Source organism: Centruroides sculpturatus, unplaced genomic scaffold (genome assembly GCF_000671375.1).
Source record: "Centruroides sculpturatus isolate CEXI.00-Female unplaced genomic scaffold, Cexi_2.0 scaffold469, whole genome shotgun sequence".
Taxonomy (NCBI): Eukaryota; Metazoa; Arthropoda; class Arachnida; order Scorpiones; family Buthidae; genus Centruroides; species Centruroides sculpturatus.
Window position 1 is genome coordinate 103,596 of NW_019384793.1, and position 11,695 is coordinate 115,290.

Consider the following 11,695-nt stretch of genomic DNA (forward strand, 5'->3'; position numbering starts at 1 on the left):
ATGAAAAACATCGGATATAACTGGTTGGATTAAACATAGTAATTTACAAAAGTTATTAAATCATTTCACAATGTATAACGAATTATTTTTGCACTACCCCTAAAATATCGATATGGCATATCGGCTAAAATCAATTTTAAACCAATCCGTTAGGAACAAGCAATTATGGAGTAGACAGTAACGAATTTTTATTGATATATGGTTACTGCCATATATATATATACATATGCACCATTTTCTATAAGTAAGTCATGTATGTACATAATACAAACATATATGTTATTTTAATTAATTAAAAATAAATAAAATCATTTCCATAATAAACGAACAATTATCTATTGTGACATGGTCACAACGCCAGGCTGCAATTTTGAATCATATTTCAAATTTATTTCATTTAAAATATATGTTCTATACCTCAAGTTAGTACTGTATTGTCTTGCTCCTGTTGATCATACTTTTCTGTTAGCAATTAAGACAATGGTCTTGTATTTACTGCTTTCAGGAAAAAAGATTTGAATAGAAATAACGTGACTATCAGTTTGCATCGGCAGTTCCTGTATAGATAATTTGGGCCTCCTTACCGTAAGATTTCTAGATCTGGTCTCCGCTTTTACCTATCTACCTCAGCTTTAGAGTTTAAGAAAATACAAACAGATCGCAATGAATATTTATAAGTATACAATTTTTTTTTGAAATTGCAGCTCAATTATTTATTAAAATAAAATGTCATTTCTATTGTAGGACTTTCTCGTGATTTTCAATTTAATTTACAAGTCATTTTCATGTGGCGCCAACTGTTATGTGATTATGTTTAAAAAATTAGTTTTATTTTATTACTCTCTCTGCACTTATATAGAATAGAGGAAGAATATAGAGATTATTCATCAAACGATCCCGCAAGATTTTTACATTTCTGGACTGAAGACACTTTGAAACATCCAGAAATGCAAGAATATTTCGGGGCTTTTCTGTATTTGTGGATGTTAGTGTGGGGAAGAGAGTTACACGTTTTTAGCCATTCATTTTTAAGCTTAATACTTTACATGTGTTTTGTCAGAAATTTCTGAAATTTTGTAGGGAGCTTCGTGTATTAGGGGAATTGATGCTATTAAATTTTGATGGTTAAAAATTAAGGGTTGAGGAAGTACAGATGGTCGTGTGTCATATCTCGAGTAGTGTTAGACGATTTTATTCGTTATTAGCACTTACAACATTTTATAAAACTCGTCCTTACCCTCAATATTGAGCTTTTTACCATTTTATAATAATCAATAACATAGAAACATTTAAATAAATTAACACAACAAACTGTGCCACATGCAGTTTAAATACTCTTGTTGGAAAAGTTATGCAACTCGTTGCTAAATTTTTTAATTATAATAAAAACTAAACATTAAGTTTCTAAAATAGGGGTGAGAATTTTAAATACTAGTGAATTCCAATAACAAATAAAATTTTTATTATATTTAACCTTTGGAACTTCGAACATGAATATGTGTAGCAAAAAACGCAACAGCAGCTATAAAAACAATAATAAATATATAATCTATATAAAAACTTTATGTATAATATTTTTTTATTTATTTATTCACAAAAATACAAATTNAAGCAAATATTATTTATTTTATCAAAAACAAAAACATTTAAAAATCGTTCTGAATCGATTAACGAGGATTAGGCACCGATTCTATCTCTCAGTCACTTGTACTCGCTTTTCATTGCACCTCTCCCCCGTGACACGCGTCGTCACTGTCGTCAGTCCGTCGGTATATATATATCGAAAAAATCTGGCAACCCACATCACCTTTTCTAATGCTTTTTGAAAACTTCACATCCACCCTCATCAGAAAGTGTGTGTTACAAGGAAAAAAATAGCTGTTACTACTTTAACTCCCTTGCGACCTTGCAATTTTTTATATTAATTGTAATTAAACATAAAAAATATTTAAAACTGAAAAAAACGAAAGAAATGCGTTAATATTGAAGAAAAAGCTTCAAACTTTATTTTTAATTTTCTGGCCTTTCTGTGAAATCTGACACTCATGAGTCATTGTGTTTACAGCTGGATGACCTTGAGAAACAGCTGGTGTTGGATTTCACGGGACATTCTCATAGAAGTCTCAGGAGGAGAAAGGTTATAGTATAGTGAATACTAGCTGGCCGTAAATTTTTAAATATTTTTTAAAAAATTAAATTTTTATTGCGATTTTCAACCCTCCAATTTAATTAAACTTATATATAATAAAATTTATTAATTAAAAAATTAAAAACTATTGGAGGTTGCTTATCACATCAGAAACTAGCTTTAAATAACTTTCCAGAAGGAAAATCCGTGCACTACAACTTTAGAACGATGAATTAAATTTGATAAAAAAAATCACATAAAAAAACAATTAAGCATTAATCGTGCGTCATTCATTAAAGGTAAATTAAAATCGCAATAAAATTTTTTCGCTCGGGTAAAAATTTTTGAAAACATTTGGAGACTTAAAAAGCATCCAAAAATCCAAATAAAAAAAAATTTCCAGGGAGTCCAAAAAACCGTTTGTTTTATAACGCTAGGTAACTTGCCCGAGTTATTTCGGGATATGGGCGTGACGTGTTTTAACTTAATACATTTCTTTTTTTAATTTTACATTATTACCGTTATTGTATATGTTAACAAAAGCTGTACATAGAGCTAATACGCCGATAAAAATTTATCTAAATCTAACTATCGTTTTTTGCCTATTCGATAGACTGTCCCCAGGTTAAACGAGAAAAATAATAACGGTGTTCTAAAAATAGAATATATAAATTCAAATACAAAAATGATAGAAAAATTATAACAAAATATATATACATGTATAAATATAAAATAAAATAATAATCAGATATAATATTATATATCATGTAATAATGTCATATATAAAATACAAAAAATGTAGAAATCGAAGGCATAAGTTAGGAGTTTTTACAAAGCTTAATATCTGATAAACTGTACAGCAAAAACCACTAATTATTTTTATCTGAATCTTCAAACTCGTTTTATAAAGCAGTTTCGTATTTTACGGAAAATAAGCTAAACGTGCTTAAATTCGTGTGATATTTTATCAAATCATTACCTTTCAATTCGGCTGAAAAGTCTGGTAAATTCCTTTTTTTCACGTTGACACAATAAAGTGATCAAGCAAGGTAACGTGATATCAGCAACCAATATTGTTTGCTGATATTTTGTTAGGCACACCGATGACGTCGTATCACGTGACTGTACCTCCTCTATATATGAAACATTTTATAAAATACTAGCAGACCCCACCACACGTTGTTGTGACTCAAAATGTATCTATTATAAATGTGTAACACTTCCCCCCGTGGGGGGGGGAATTTTTCGAAAAATCTCTTACTGAACATTTTCTTGACGTACCCTATTAAGACGCAATCAAAAACGCAAAAATCCGCATCTGAGATAGTATAAACAGAAGCAGAGTTCTTTACGGTAAGCCTTAATCCTGTCCCTCTCCCCCACGGGGGGAATATCAAAAAATCCCTTCGTAGTGTATATTCTGTGACGTACCGTATTAAAACGCAATGAAAAACGCAAAAACCCGCATTTAAAATAGTATAAATAGAAGCAGAGTTCTTTAGAGTAAGACTTAATCCTGTCCATCTCCCGGGGGGATTTCGACATGTATATTATATAAAAACACGTGCGTATTTGAATGCAGCGTTGTGTCAAAATTTCAAAGGAATCGGTAGGAACAAACGAACATTACATTTTTCTTTATATAGATAGATAGAAGATGATCCGCTTTAGTTCATTTTCACAGAAAAGCATAATGCCACACAGAAAAGCAAACTTAGGGTGTCGTACTCGTAGCGCCATCTGTTGGAGATAAAAGCCTTAACCTAGATTATATATTTTAATTTATATGAATGTCTAACGGAATAATATACAGCCTATGTCCACCCTGAGGTTCCATTCTAAATATTTGTGAAAGAATTTTTGAAATCGGATGAGTTGTTTCGGAAATTACCTGCTGCAAACAAACTTACAAACGTTACCTCTTTATAATATTAAGTATAGATTTAAAAACATAACTATTAAACATGAACAATATGGATTTCAAAGCAAAAATCATGTTGTAACGACATATCTACAAGATTAAATTTCTCTTTCTCAATTTTACAATTAAAAATTCATTTTAGATAATGGAATAAACGTAGTCATACAATCATTACAGTTTATATTTTTTATTCTTGCAGATATTTTGATATCTTCACTGTTATTTTCGCAATATGGCTTATTAATACAACTTATATAAGTTCAATATTGTGATTTTTAAATGACACGAATAATGACGTACGGGACATTTCACAGTTACATTATTGGCAATAAGAAAGAAAAACTTTTTAAATTAAAGGAAATATAGCAATAGGTAAAACTTGATAAAATTTAGCTTTCTTCGTTTATTACTTCTCCCATTTGCTTTCATGACCTTAATTTCCAAATATAAATCATCGTTTATGAACGAAATCTATATCATCTATTTCATAAATCTTTATACGTAAAATATTTTTTAAAAAAAAGAAAGAAAAATTACTAAATTTTTTAGTAATATTGATCGATTTAATTATATTATAATAAGTAAGTCCATTATGCTAGTTATTCGAAGAATTTTCCATTCTTCGATAATTACAGCAATAAATTAAATCAGAAATTCGGTTCCATTAACAATATTTATTATCTATATATATAATAAGACTTATATAATAAAATATGCATTCATATTCAAAATTAGCTTTTAAGAGATAAGAATAATCTGAATATAAAATATAATTTTATATAGCTTATATTTAAAAAAAAAAATGTTAAAAATGTTAAAGAATATCCCCTGCTATAACATTCTGCCTAGTATTAGTGCCTTGTATAAATAAAAAGTGACCGACCAGTGAACGAGTTGATAAAACTAAGAACACTGATTTATGCCTCTAATTGACTGGCGAATATGAGTTTCAGAGTATTCTTCATGTTTGTAACTTATAATTATAAGATAATTTTTTTACAAAAGTACTCCTGACAGGTATCCCCTATTGGCAGATCAGCCACGTTTCGCGATGCTGTGAATATACAATCCATTTTATAGATAAAGAGTTCTTTGCTTGCGGCATTAGCAAAAATTAAACGTATAATTATGGTCACTCAAAATATGGCTACAGATTTATGCTTAAAAATATTTCAGAATAAGTTATGTTTTTTCGTGTAAGATCTGGTGATTAAAATTTAATGTTTATTACCTAAAGATGTAAAACAATAAAAGTTTTTTATACAAGTCACTAATGGTACGTAGACACTTTACTGTATAACAGTGACTACTGTTTTTATCTTTATACTTTCTGTCTAGTGAGCAAAAAATTAACATTATATCAAGACAATTATGGATTTGGCCAGGCGCACAATGAACTGGCCAGGTGGTAAAAGATGGGCTTGACATTTTTCAGACGGAACACCTCCCATAAATGCCTGGGGTTTTTGACTGCCCGGATTTGGCCAGGCGCACAATGAACTGGCCAGGTGGTAAAAGATGGGCTTGACATTTTTCAGACGGAACACCTCCCATAAATGCCTGGGGTTTTTGACTGCCCGGATTATTCCAAGTACCCACCGCAATATGCTAACTTAATTGCTTGGACAGATGTTCCTCTACGAATACTACCGGTATTACAATGTCTCTGTACAGCATGCAAGATGTAGTGCTCGATGTGGACATAATTCTAAACATATATAAATCTGTTTAACGACCTAATATAATTTAATCTTCATTCTGCTATTCATATACAATGTGATATTCTTTCGAGGTTGCCAAATTTGCTAAGTATCTTCGATAAACCACACGGTTTAAATGTTGTAACACAGAAGAACGTAAAAAAACTTCTAGTGTGCAAAAATGCCGTACTACGTGCCGTACTATTTCGCATGCTATTAACTGTTTCTGTACTAAAATATCATATTCACGTCCTAAAATATAAACATTTCAAGTTGGTTGCATTTAAACCGTTAAAAATGTCTCCAGTCAGAGTTAAATAGTATTTGATTAATTAATTACAATTATTCAGTATAAAAATTAATAAAAAGTTTCATATATATATATATATATATATATATATCATACAATAGATAAATATATACATATAATTAGCCCAGGAATATAGCCAAGTAGATTAAGTGTAAACCTACTAGTTTTTAACATCAAAAACGAGTCCACGCAATTAAAAATGAAAGGAAAATTTCTACGATGAACTCTCCAAGATATGTACGGAACTCTTCCTCACCACTCAGAAATATCATTGTAAATTTGACTGAACTTTAACTGCTTTATGGCCACAAGCTATTTTTTACTCTTTTTCTTCTACCGGCACTTGTTTTTAGCAAGCGCATTATAAATTCACCAAACCCACATTAGAGTGCTACGGGTTGACAGACTGGGGTGGACATACCCGGTCAGATATTAATAATTGAAATTACATGTTCAAGAAGCCAATTTTATAAGGTAAACTACAACATTTTTATGTAAAAATTATTTTAATATATTAATACAATTTTCAAATGTCTTAGAATTTATTTAGTGACTATATGAACTTAATATTTAAATTATTTTCTTTAGATAAATCTTTGCAACTTTTTGATATCGATTAATTTTCATTATTAGTGTTCCAGCCTCCTTCTACTAAAAATCAATACGCAATTTTGAATTAACCAACCGAGTTAAAGTAGGCGGATATCATTTGAAAAATTGATTTCAGGATCATGCGTATAATTGGTGAATGGAATAATTTGATGGGAAACAGCAATGTAACAAATCAGTGCGCAGCCACGCAGAATTGTTTTCGCAACAACTTTCGAAAAGGGACTACTTCCTATTTACGTGAAAGAATCCGAAAAACTCACCGCGCACGATTTGTTCATGAGGTCCTAGAACACCTATGGCGCTAATATTAGTGTTTAGTGATTTCATTTACAGTGACACGAAAATAATGGAAAACAAGCGCAGTAATCGTAATTGAATCCAACTTGGAAATGAAATTCTATACAGCATACGAATAATTTCACAACTTTTAACAATCACAAAGATCAACACATAAATACACTTCAAAATCGATAATAGTATTTTAAAAAACAACAATTTTGCAATCATGTCTTTGCAAGTAAACTTACCTCTGTCTGACTTTTGTCACGCTCCGATATTTCAATTTTATTTTTCTGTTATGGAAGTATTTGGGCTGGATATCGTCGAAATTTGCAAGTGTCGTAAACCAAGGACCGATAGCTTTGAAAAGTTTTTCACATTATATGTCTGTGCCATCGAGTTTATGTTATGGGGCACAGCAATATATTTCTTATTAATGTGTATATCTCCGAACGTTCCCTGCAATGAATTAGCTCTTATTGCAGGATCCAATTCTCTTTACGCTAAGTTAATTATGTTTTTTTTATGCTTATATGTAGCGATCCAATACAGCATCGTCAAAAGGAACAAATTTTATATTCATTATAAAAAAAACAATTGTACTGAAGAAGCAAAAAATTTACTGAAAAGAAAAACATATATTGTCACATATTTCATCGTCTATTGTTCGACATTAATATGCTCGTTTTTATTAGTAGCATTCGTCACTTTTTATACTATCGCGAATATTCAAACTAATTACAGCGTCGTCATTGTTTGCACCGTTAGTGCACAAATCAGCGCAATATATGTTATATCACATATATTTTCTATTCTCCTATACACCTCATTGTATATGTTAATGTTGGCAAATAAATTAACTACATTATCCAATGAATTACAATTTTCTAAAGATGCGACCGATTCCTTTCTTCAAGATCTTATGGAAAAACTTGTGGAATTTTGGGAAATTTGCCAAGGATTCAATGAAAAATGGAAGATTCTAATTCCTGTTATTTATACGCACTTTTTATATGAAACTTGCTTTTTTCTCTACGGTACACTTTTTCTGCATTTAGATTTGATTCTGCGGTTGTTTTTCAGTGTTGGTGTTTTACTTCTATTAATTGGAACATTTATAGTATCATGGGCATTATCGTCATTCACATCAATTGTAAGTGTTAATTCAATACATTACTACTATTATTGCAGTGAAATTTATCGTGTATTAATATTAGTAATGTTTTTATTACATTTTACCTTATTGTGAATTTAATTTTTCTGTTTCGCTGATAAACATTAAATTTATCATTTATTGATTTTTAGAATGTGGCTACTATTATCTTACCTAGTTGCTAATGCACTTTTTTGCAATAATAAATAACAAAATTAAATTTTATTAATTGTATTCTTACTTTTTCAGCTGTATGACAATTTCATCTCTATAGGGAAATTTCATTCCTCTCCATTGTCATCGGAATTTAAATTCAAAGTATAATTTCATTTTTATAAATCACAATGTCTGTGTTGTTTTATTTAAATTTGTGACTTTCAGGTTGTTGGCATCATGAAGAAATTTGGAGGAAGACCATTCGGATTATCTGTGGCCGGGTTTTTCTATATCAAGAAGAACTTCGTCATTCGGGTTTGTTTTTAAAAATATTAAGTTTCTGCTTATATTTTGCCGTATATTATTTGTGTTTAAAAAAATTTTATTTCATTTCTAGATGCTGAATGGATTATATTCTGTCTTCTCTTCGTTAATTCAATTGACAGGGGTTCTTGATCACAAGAAGTGTTCGGTAAAAATTGCCAATAGACTTACAGTTTTCAATGGAACAGATTCTCAACAGCTGTTTACATAAATAACAAATGGACGTTTTCGTTTAAATTCTTATAAATAAAAATTTAACTGCGATCCGCAATAGTAAAAAATATATCTTTCGTAGATACTAAATGAAAAACTATTGGAATGAAATAATTATATCATTTACTATCGCTTAATTTTGATCATTTCAAATTAACTGATGATTTGTAAATAAGATTCTGCTCTAATACATGAATTGTATTTTATACCTTGTACTCTAAAAAAGCATTACTTTTAAAATTTCGAAATATTTTGCCAAAGACGAAGACAAAAATATAGACTAATATCGAATAAACAAAACACCGTATAAATTAAATGAACTACTGTATACTTGTACTGATATGCAATCAGACTTGTCATGAAGACGTACGTGTACGTTGAAAATGAAGACCTCTGAACAGCAGAAATAAATAAATTATTCAGTAAACTACTTATACTTGCACTGTAGTGTACAAGCTTTGCCCTCAATTAACGGCCATATTGGATTTATGCTTGTGTCCATGGCGGCGCCTGTCGTGCCATCTGTATGTAATATTCACTCGGCGATTAAAATGTAAANGAATAAATTATTCTTTAAATTACTTATACTTGCAATGCAATGTACAAGCTTTGCTCTCAATTAAGACTATAGTTGTTAAATTAAACACTTTAAATTTTGTAAAAAAGCTTTCGGTGCAAAGAAGAACATTTAGATGATAATGCAATTGTTTAAAATATGTCTTTTACATTAAAAAATCATCTAGAGGCTATGCTAAAACGTATTGGGCACTTATTTCAGATAATACTAACCAGTCTGCTTTTTTAAATAACACCTAGTATTTTAAATATTTTAGCTAATGATAACTTTGTTTGTAAAAAAATTTTTAATAAATTTAAAAAGTAAATTTTTAAAATATAAAAAGAATGATATTACAGAGTATAAAGTCATATACTTTTTAGCCATGTTGAGCATATTTTGTCCTCTTGAAAAGTTAATAAACGCATTTGATACAATTTTAAATTATATTGAAGAGTTTATAACATATGGATTGGGGTGGATATTAAAATTATATTTATAGATATACATATAAGAATATATAAAAATGAAAAATTAGAAGATATGATAATATTATTCTTCCAGAACATTTATTTAATAAACAATGTGTATTAAATATTAAGTGTTTACACCAGTGTTTCTCAACCTCTAACGAATCGTCGCCCCCTTCGACGTGGTATCGCCCCCTTCAATAAAACCGTTACGTAGTATCGCCCCCTTCACTACAAAATTCCGATGCCGAAGGACAAGGCTAACGCCAAATTCGTACTGCATTGAATTGACTAGTGACTAGTATAATGTTATTTGTTTAATTTATAACGAATAAAATATCTAATTATTCTTAATATAATGTTTTACTTTATCGCCCAGAAAATTGTTTTTCGCCCCCCAAAATATAAATTGTTGCTAATCGCCCCTTGAACATGGAAAAACTCCCACATGGGGGCGATATCGCCCCCGTTGATAAACACTGGTTTACACAATCAATGTTTTTTATATTGTATACTTGCAGGTATGTACCCCTCAGTTAACTATTAAAAAATTCTATATTAAATTTATATTTAAAATATTTAAATATAAATTGTTTAAAATTTTCTGTAAATGTTAAAAATATTACGACATTAAAAAAATTTCTCAGCTATTCAGGTATATGGATATAAAAAGAAACTAATTTAATACGATTTATATAGGCAAATTTTAATTTAAAAAAGAAATAAATTTGTTATTATACAAATCATGTTATTTTTAATAAGAAATATTAAGAGGCTAAATTCATAAACTTATATGCTATTCGAACTATAATTATTGATAACAAGAATTACATAATATATGCTAATTCTTATTGTGATGATAACGTCATTAATAATTTTTAAATTTATTTTGAAAAGCTATTAAAATAATTTGTTAGAATAAATACATTGTTATGTTGAAATTAAATATCATTTCTAATAATTCAAGAAATTTATGCAGTATTTGTAAACAAAAATTTTGATTATAATGATATCCGTGTAATAGATCATAATCCTTTAATCCGTTAATACCCGAAACTTTTGTCGAAAATCAATTTAATTTAATAATTATATTCTGTCGATAGATAAAAATTATAATCGGTACAGGTTTGTAATGAGTGGATATTTATCTGTAATAATTTCAGATGGTTGTTTTAATATGAGATAAACGCTTTATATATACGTAGGGAATTCGATCCCGGTCCTTATTTCTAATCCCGGGATTTCGGGATTATACTTATTCGATCCCGGGATCCCGGGATTATTTCGGTATTGAGAGTTAATAAAAAATAAGAAAATCTTACAGAAATTAAACATCAAAATTTAGACAAAAATCAACGTATTTTACGGTATACACCTAGTTAATTTAATCACTCTAATTAATCAGACTTACAGTCAGACTAACCAGACTTAAAATCACTGTCTTCATGTTAAATTTATTCTTTTTTAAGCATCACTGAGATCTCTTTAAACTCACATAAATTGAAAAAACTTTTATGTAACAAACTATGCAAATAAACGTTGAAAATTCACAAAAATCTCTCTTAACATCGACTAAATAGACTACTTTCATATAACAACCTAGTAAGTAGGTAGTAAAGTAAGTTTCTTAGCAAAAAGTATTTAAAAATAATATTAATCAGTCACATTTTTCTTAAATATAAAGAAAACTAATCTAATAGGAACATTCTAATTTGAATTGCGAAAATATGATCTGAGAAATAACAACGCATCCAGTGTCTCATCACCAAGTCTGCTTCTCAATTTGTTGCACATATATGCAGCTGCAGAGAAAACGCGTTTAGGTTTGATGGAAGTTGGAGGAATCGTTAGTAAATACTTATAAGCTTCGAGG

The 11,695-nt window shown here is 29.4% G+C and overlaps 1 long non-coding RNA gene across 1 annotated transcript; it reads left to right on the top strand.

Moving 5' to 3' along the window:
• The first annotated feature begins 8,042 nt into the window (after positions 1-8,042).
• On the top strand, positions 8,043-8,575 carry LOC111629365. The gene is made up of 3 exons (XR_002757323.1): positions 8,043-8,103; positions 8,353-8,421; positions 8,485-8,575. It is a non-coding gene; the product is annotated as an uncharacterized LOC111629365 (long non-coding RNA).
• Positions 8,576-11,695: the final 3,120 nt, after the last annotated feature.